The following is a 7,939-nucleotide window of genomic DNA, read 5'->3' as shown; positions in this document are numbered from 1 at the left end:
TCAGCAAACTGTTCTGTAAATTTGGTAGTTTTAAACAAATAAAATTATCCTAAGAGCATAAAGAAGAATTTTTTATATATCTGTTGGTAGATAATGTTATTAACATTAACACTTTTTCATAATTAATGTAATGAATTTTATATATAAACCTATATAGTTATTTCTATCTTATTGGTTTGAATTGGTCTTCACTGGTCACTTACTTTTACTTTATTTCACACAAACAAAAATGACTGCTTGTATTTGTTATACTCAAATGGTTGAACTTCACATTTGAATCCTTTAGACTATTATCTTAGTTATGGGAAAACAGTTTTTAAATTGAGCTTTAAAGACTGTCTAACATATTTTAAAATATTTCATTTTTTTAAAGCATCAGAGTAAAGGAAGTGGAACAAATTATCGAGTTACCTAAGATTTCAAGTTCATTTTAGGTTCAATCTTTGAAGTCAATTGCATTTGGAATTTTTAGATGTAATTCTTTCTGCAAATTTTAGATCCCAGGTGGTATCAAATACAGTATTATAGATCCAAAGCTTTTTGTTATAGAAGACATGCAGCATTAATAGGCTGACACTGTTTGGATAACCTCAATCATTCATAAGCCTTTTAAAATATTTTTTATCATTTCAGAGTCTAATAAACTAATAGAATTCAATTTTCATGTTACTTGAGTCTTTGAATCTCTTACCAGAATTCTGACATCCATTAGCCATTGTCTGAATTAGGTGACTGCTGTGGTAAAGAAGAAGCCGTAACAAATCATCTCATTACAAATATAATATACACAAAAGCTGGAGTTTTTCTGTCTCTTATTCTCATTTTGACTGACATAAGCTGCTAGCTGTAGTTTCCTATTTTCTGAATAAGATTTTTGGTGGGTTCAGAAAGCCATGTACTTTGCTAAAATCTTTTTATGATGCAAGGAAATAGAAATCAACAGGTTTTCTTTTAGTAGTTTTCTTTTCTTTTCTTTTCTTTTTTGTTTCACTTTTGCCCATGATAATTCATTTATTTTAATGTCTATTAAATGTCTATGTATGATATTTCTGTGCTTTTGCCATGGTTCACTTATTTTACTTTTAGAAAGTGTCAATAATAAACTGGTTTAGTACTGAAAATGACTATTTTATATAACTTTAAATGACTTTATTTCATATGACACAATATAAAATGTTTTTTAAAAATTCATAAAACATGTAATTACTTGAATAAAGCTGAATTAAATAATATTTGAATGATAGATACAACTGAAAAATCTAACATGCAAATTATCCATCAATTTATCTCTTATTTTTAGGATACAGAAAAATTTCTTAAAACTTTTAGAAGATTTATATATATATACATGTATATATATACATGTATATGTATATATATATATATATATGTTACATCACTATACACATAATTGTTCTTTATCTTTCAGTCTCCTCAAAAAGGGAGCATGATTTCAACATTGTTTACATATTGAATATGTCTTAGTATGTTTTCTTTCTAAGTAATGTTGTTACACAGAAACAAACATCTGTGACCTATTTAAAAATTATCGGGTGTCCACTGGTTGTAGAGATACCAAATTATACAGTTTACTGTGTAAGAATCATTGCTCCTTCTCCTCCCTCTCCCTCCTGTCTTTCTTTCTCTTCCAATGATGCTCATGATACAATGATCCATGCCTGGAGGGAGTGTCTCACTGACTTAACTAAGAAACTTTAGATATAATCAAGCCACAGAAGACTTAGACTGTCATTCCAGCTTTTCTCTGTAATTGATCCCTCTATACACAATTCAGCCGCAGGAAGAAGCATGACATAAGCAGAGGCAAAAGAAATCTGTAAGGATTATCAACTGTGGGAATTAGATAGTGTTTTTTTTTTCAAAAATTTTGCCAATTATTAGGGGTGAGAAAGGAGTAAAAATAGATATTTTATTCTTAAATGTGTAATGACTAGGGAGGAAATAAAGATGGAAAACAGTCACACTGAATAATATATCAGAAATTGAGAAAAACTGAACATCAACCCATTAACTTTTATGTTTTTCTATCGATGACTACTTTTTTCCTCTTTGAAATTTAATTTTTGGTCTATGTTATTCATACAGTAATATAACCAAGCTAATGTACGTATCATTCTCCAAATTGATTTATTACAATTATCCTTCTCCAAATTTAGTTTTATTCTGTATAAAATGTTTCTATTAAAAATACATGTATTTTCAACATTCACATTAAAAATTTTAACATTAAAATTCTATTAGAATGGTAATTAATGGTAAATAAAAAATCAAACTAGAGATATACTGAGTACTGAAAAGAACAATGGAACTTAAAAGTGACAAAACTGAAGAACTTTTTCATACAAAATAACTCCAGGATAGACACACTGGGTAGTATAAGTTAGCAAATGTAAAGATTGATCAGAAACTAATTTTCAATGTTTATTCTTTTTTTTGGGGGGGGGCAGGAGACACAGAATCTGAAGCAGGCTTCAGGCACTGAGATATCAGCACAGAGCCCAATGAGGGGCTTGAACCCATGGACTGCGAGGCCATGACCTGAGCTGAATTTGGATACTCAACCAACTGAGCCACCCAGGCACTCCTAAAATAATTTAATTACATACAAAAGTTATACTTGTATATGTTTGTGTATAACACTATGTCAGAAGAAATCTCAATAAGAAGATGACTATATTAACAGAATTGAATCTTGTGATCTGTTCAGTCATACTGACTAGAGAATGACACAGATACACCTGTTTTCCAATCTAATTAGAGAGCATAGCAGCTGAAAACATATTTCTGAATTTCAAACTTCTTTTAGTTCTTAAGATTGCATTGATTCTTGTGTTTACATATTCTGAGTGTTGAGCACTGTGTTAAGTTTTAGGAAAATATTAGTGAACAAATGATGAGACCTTTCCCTTCATGTTCTCCCAAATATAGTTGTACATTCCACTTCATCTGCTGTGAAGTCAAGCTTATTTCTATGGCCTCTGACATAATTGAGTTCTATGCCTGGTCCATTGTAAGAGATGTCCAGTTAACCCCCATAGAGAGAAAGGAAAATAAATGATCTTAGCTCTTTCTTCATTTTCATCATCTGCTTTCTCTTCCTTTCATGTTTTTGCAGAATGTAGTAACACACATGCACACACACACACACACACACACACACTCTACTCACACTATTGTATATTATAAGTAACTTAACAGTTCTTGAAAATAAGGTTTAAATTTCCCTTGTAAGAGACCTAATGATTTCTTCCACCCACAATCCTTATTTATGTGATTACTATTAATAACATATATTTTTATATGTATGTACACAGACATTATGGTATTCCAATATCCAGTAAGGTATACTGGACGTTTTATACAATATTTGTATAAAAACAAAGTTTCTTTGTGATTCACATATTCTTCCTATATTTTTTCAGTTGCACTGGGCTTTTATAACTCTCTGTAATGTCCAATAACCTTAATACTGCACCTTCCTGATGCAAGGTACTCTGCATATTATTAATATTTTCCTTCTTAAATCCATAGTTACACATGAGAATCTGGAGTAGATGGTCTCTATAAATTATTAGCTATGTGCTTTTTTTCAAAGTCACTTAACCTCTATTATTCTTCATCTATATATGAGGAATAATGACAACATATACCTTACAGAGCTGTTATGGGAAGTAAATCACATTTTATAAGTTTTCTTGGTGTATAGTAAGTACTAAGTAAGTGCTAGCAACTTATTTTAAGACCATAACATGTGGCTGCATTACAGTAGGTGTTAGAATGTTGAGAATAATAAAATTCTAGCCCACTCTTCACATCACTACTTACCTTCCAAGATCCAGAGTAAATGTGTACATCCTGCTCTATGAAGTTGTTGATAACATATCAGAAAAGCCAGCTGCCATTGTTCTTTCAACATCCATTAGCACTTTTTTTGCCTTATCTTTGTTGAAAAAGTATCACAACCTAATATTTTATCTATCTATCTATCTATCATCTATCTATCTATCTTTTATTTATTTATAAATCCTTATTTATTTTTGAGAGAGAGATAGAGTGCTAGTATTAACGGAACAGAGAGGGAGTGACACTAAATCCGAAGCAGTCTCCAGGCCTGAACTGTCAGCACAGAGGATGACACAGGGCTCCAACTCATGAACTGACAGATCATGACCTAAGCCAAAGTTAGATGCTTAAACAGCTGAACCACCCAGATGCCCCATGACCTAGTATTTTAGATTCTGGAATGGAGACTAAGAAAATATGGTCAAAAATTCTGGCTTTGCTAAACTTCTAACTTGTCAAAACTTCAATGTCCTCACATGTTAATTGAAAATAATAATAGTAATTTTCTCATAGAGTTTCTGAAATAAGTTAATAAAGGCATGCCTTTACAGGACCAAACATACCGTGAACATTTATCAATGCCATTATAATGATACATCCTTTCATGTTGTCACCATCATTTCAAATGTCTGCCATCCAATGGACTGTGGTCGGAAAGATGGCTGTGAGGAATTAAGTCTCTTAGGAAATGTAAGAATAGTTGGGAAGTCCTTGACTTACCACAATTTTAGCCATTTTTACCTAGAGTGGGTTTTTCTGAAAGACTGCAGGTGACATATACATTATAAAAGGTGACTTTGATTACACTGTGTCTTGGCGTCCTGTGGTGTCATAAAACAAATCAGTTGCAAGTAATGAACTAAATGAATGTTTTTAGCTGTCTGGGAAATGTGGGTAAAACCTACTTCCTAAATATCTCATCCAGCTTTCCTTCCTTCCTGCTTTGTCTCCTTCCTTCTTCTTTCCTATTTTCCCCTTCTTTTTCCTTACTTTTTGCTTTTAAGTTTTTCAACATAAATACCTATAATTCTATGTAGTACCATATATTTTAAAAATAAAGTACATTGTAGGAGACAATTTTTAATAACATTTATGTTTGATTTCAGAATATAGAAAATATCAGACCTTATACTCTAGTAATCTTAAATAAAAATAAGGTTTTTTTTAAATCAAACTAAATGAACATTACTTCTGAAATGATCATTGAGTCACAAAATGAGACACTTACATTTTGCTTTGTTAAATAAAATGAGACATGCATTTTAATTTTAAAGGTTTAGGATTTTTAAAAAAATTAAGGGTAAGTGGCAAGATTGCATTAAGTTTTTTCATTGCTAACATGTGTTTGTCCATCTCATTCCCCAGATTAAAGAAGACAAATAACTCCCAGTCAGAATGCACAGAATATTCTTTCTTAATTTGCCTCATTTGTCTATGTGTGTTGTTGCAGAACTTTTGGAAAACAATAAATTGCTCTCTTTGTACTTATCTCGGCACTTTGAACAAACTGAAATGTATGTGGTTTCTGATCAATCTTTACATTTGCTAACTTATACTACCCAGTGTCTCTATCCTGGAGTTATTTTTTATGAAGAAAATTCTTCAGTTTTGTCACTTTTAAGTTCCATTGTTCTTTTCAGCACCCAGTATATCTCTAGTTTGATTTTTTATTTACCATTAATTACCTGTTCTCAAATGTTTGTATGAGAAAGTCTCTTGATGTCCCTGGAGAGAGTATATTATAAAGTTAGATTGTGAGATGTCTGAGTCTTTTGTCAATGTTGGTTGGAGGAGAGCTTCTCATATTCTTTAAGAGAGGAAACTGATATCATGCTGCACATCAGTAACATTTTTTTTTGTCTCTAAGAGACTGGCAAATAGCCAGTGAAACACTCAGTGGAGTTTTCTATTGATTGTCTTGTGGCTTGCAGAAGAGTATATATTTCTGTGTCTGAAACAGTATGATTCTATTGTTGAAGACGGGGAAATCTCCTGTAGACTAATAAATATAAAGATGAGATTTTTTTTTTCAGGATTGAAGTGATGGGGTCATGGGTTTAATATCTTAGGCAAGAAGAAAGAATTTGGTGCAAGTTGAGACTGATGTTTATTTCATGGATATCACATGGTTCCACATCCTTTAGTAATGATATGCTTTTTAACAGCACACCATTACAATTGTTTGATTAGTGTTTTATGTAGTGGGTCATATTCTGCATAATGTCAGCCATTTGGGGAGGGTGGATTTATCTGGCATGATGCATCAATGTTTCTAATTATTTGAAGCTTCCTCAAGCCTCTTAGCTTTTGAGCATACTATCTGCACTACCTGGGTTGTTCTACCTGTGCTTTTAACAAGCCAAAACTTACTCTATAAGATTCATTTCAAACTATACTTTCACAATTCAATTATAGGTATGGACCCAACGTGCTTCCATAGCAACCACCATTCAATTATAAGGTGGAAAAGTGGCAAAAATATATTAGTGTGCTCAAGAACAAATAATATCTAATAATTAAATAAGTGGAGTTTTCAGAAAATATATTTTATATGAAAACAGTAAAAGAGTTTCATACTAAGTTATGAATAATTAGATAAAAAGAAAGTTACTGGATCTTCATGGAAGACTAATCACAGAAGCACAATTTTTTGTGCATAGTTTCAAAAAATGTCAATAAACATTAGGGTTATCTCTGAAAATTGAGCAAACAGGTAAGTATCAGGATAACTTAAGATGCTATGCTTACTCTTCAGAACACAATACCCTAATAATATGAGAATGTGAATGTTCAGGCACACAGAATTTTGTAGTCGGTGGGGGTCTGGTGATGGAATTTAAACTTCTACTATCGCAGATGAAAATGGGTCAATATGTGGTATGAGTAAAAGAAGAAACAAAAAAGGGAAGGTCTGGTTTGTATACATTTAAGTTCAGGCAAAAGTTTTTGAGAAATTTGGAATCCACAGATCTTCACCTCGGCATCAACCAGTATGGCTGAAAAGCCACAGTTTACATCTCCACACAGCCATACATGCCCTCGTAATTAGTCAACATTGCTGCATGGAGACACAGGGAATGGGAAGAAGTGAAACTCACCCTTCTGGAGTGCATAAATACACTTGTTGTTGGAGCCACAAGACTGTCAGAAACTTGTACAGAAGCACAGGCTGGCACAGAGACAGGATAGAATGGAAGGGGCGTCACATGCTACTCTTCCCATAGCTTTTAAAACATATCCTTTATTGTCAGCAGCACCTATGAAGTCAGAGTAAATCTGTCACTTGATTAATCAATAAAACAAAGTTCTCTGAATTGCCTATAAAAACTAGAATAAACAACAGAAACTAGAATTATTTTAAAGAAAGAACTCCTCCATAAAATAGTAATAAAAAAACATTAACCAATAAGAACTAAATTTATTGCAATCAAATGCTGATTGTAGTTATCACCTCAAGCAAAAAACAAAAAAAACCCAATAAAATCCACAAAAATACACAAAAAACACAACCTCAAACACCCCAAAACAAGAAAATCCCAAATCATTATTTTCATATTTAAAAAAAACAGGAATCTCGGGAATCTTCATTTATGTGACTTTTAAAGCTTGGATAATGGATATGAATACTCATCATCAGGGCCATAGCTTTAGGTTACTGTCAATTCAGAAAGATTTTTTCCCCTGTAGTGTGAGAGCAAATAAAAAATATTACACTATACAGATATACAAAAAGACAGAGTGTTTCACTGGATTTAATTCTTGGAAGGCCAGATGAGATCAACTTTCTCACTTTTTCATTCCTGTAGGTTATGAAATTGAAACTTAAAGAAGTTAAAAATGTTTTCAATAGAAAAAACAACACCAGGTATTATAATCTCTAATATGTGCCTTTTTTGTTTACTTTCTGAGGAAAAGACTTTTCAACCCCTATCAACTTCCAGCTTCACCTTCAAGGTGAAATTTTATTTCTGAAGGAGGTTAGGGATAAGAAAATACAGTATTTTCTTAAGAGTATATTACAATAAGGACCCTTAGTGACTTTAATGTGTCCTGGTGAGTTCTGAAAAACATTTAA

The sequence above is a fragment of the Hyaena hyaena genome, unplaced genomic scaffold (assembly GCF_003009895.1).
Source record: "Hyaena hyaena isolate Hyena2069 unplaced genomic scaffold, ASM300989v1 scaffold_516, whole genome shotgun sequence".
NCBI classification, from domain to species: Eukaryota; Metazoa; Chordata; class Mammalia; order Carnivora; family Hyaenidae; genus Hyaena; species Hyaena hyaena.
The sequence above is the reverse complement of the archived record's forward strand: the minus strand, read 5'-3'. Positions refer to the sequence as shown.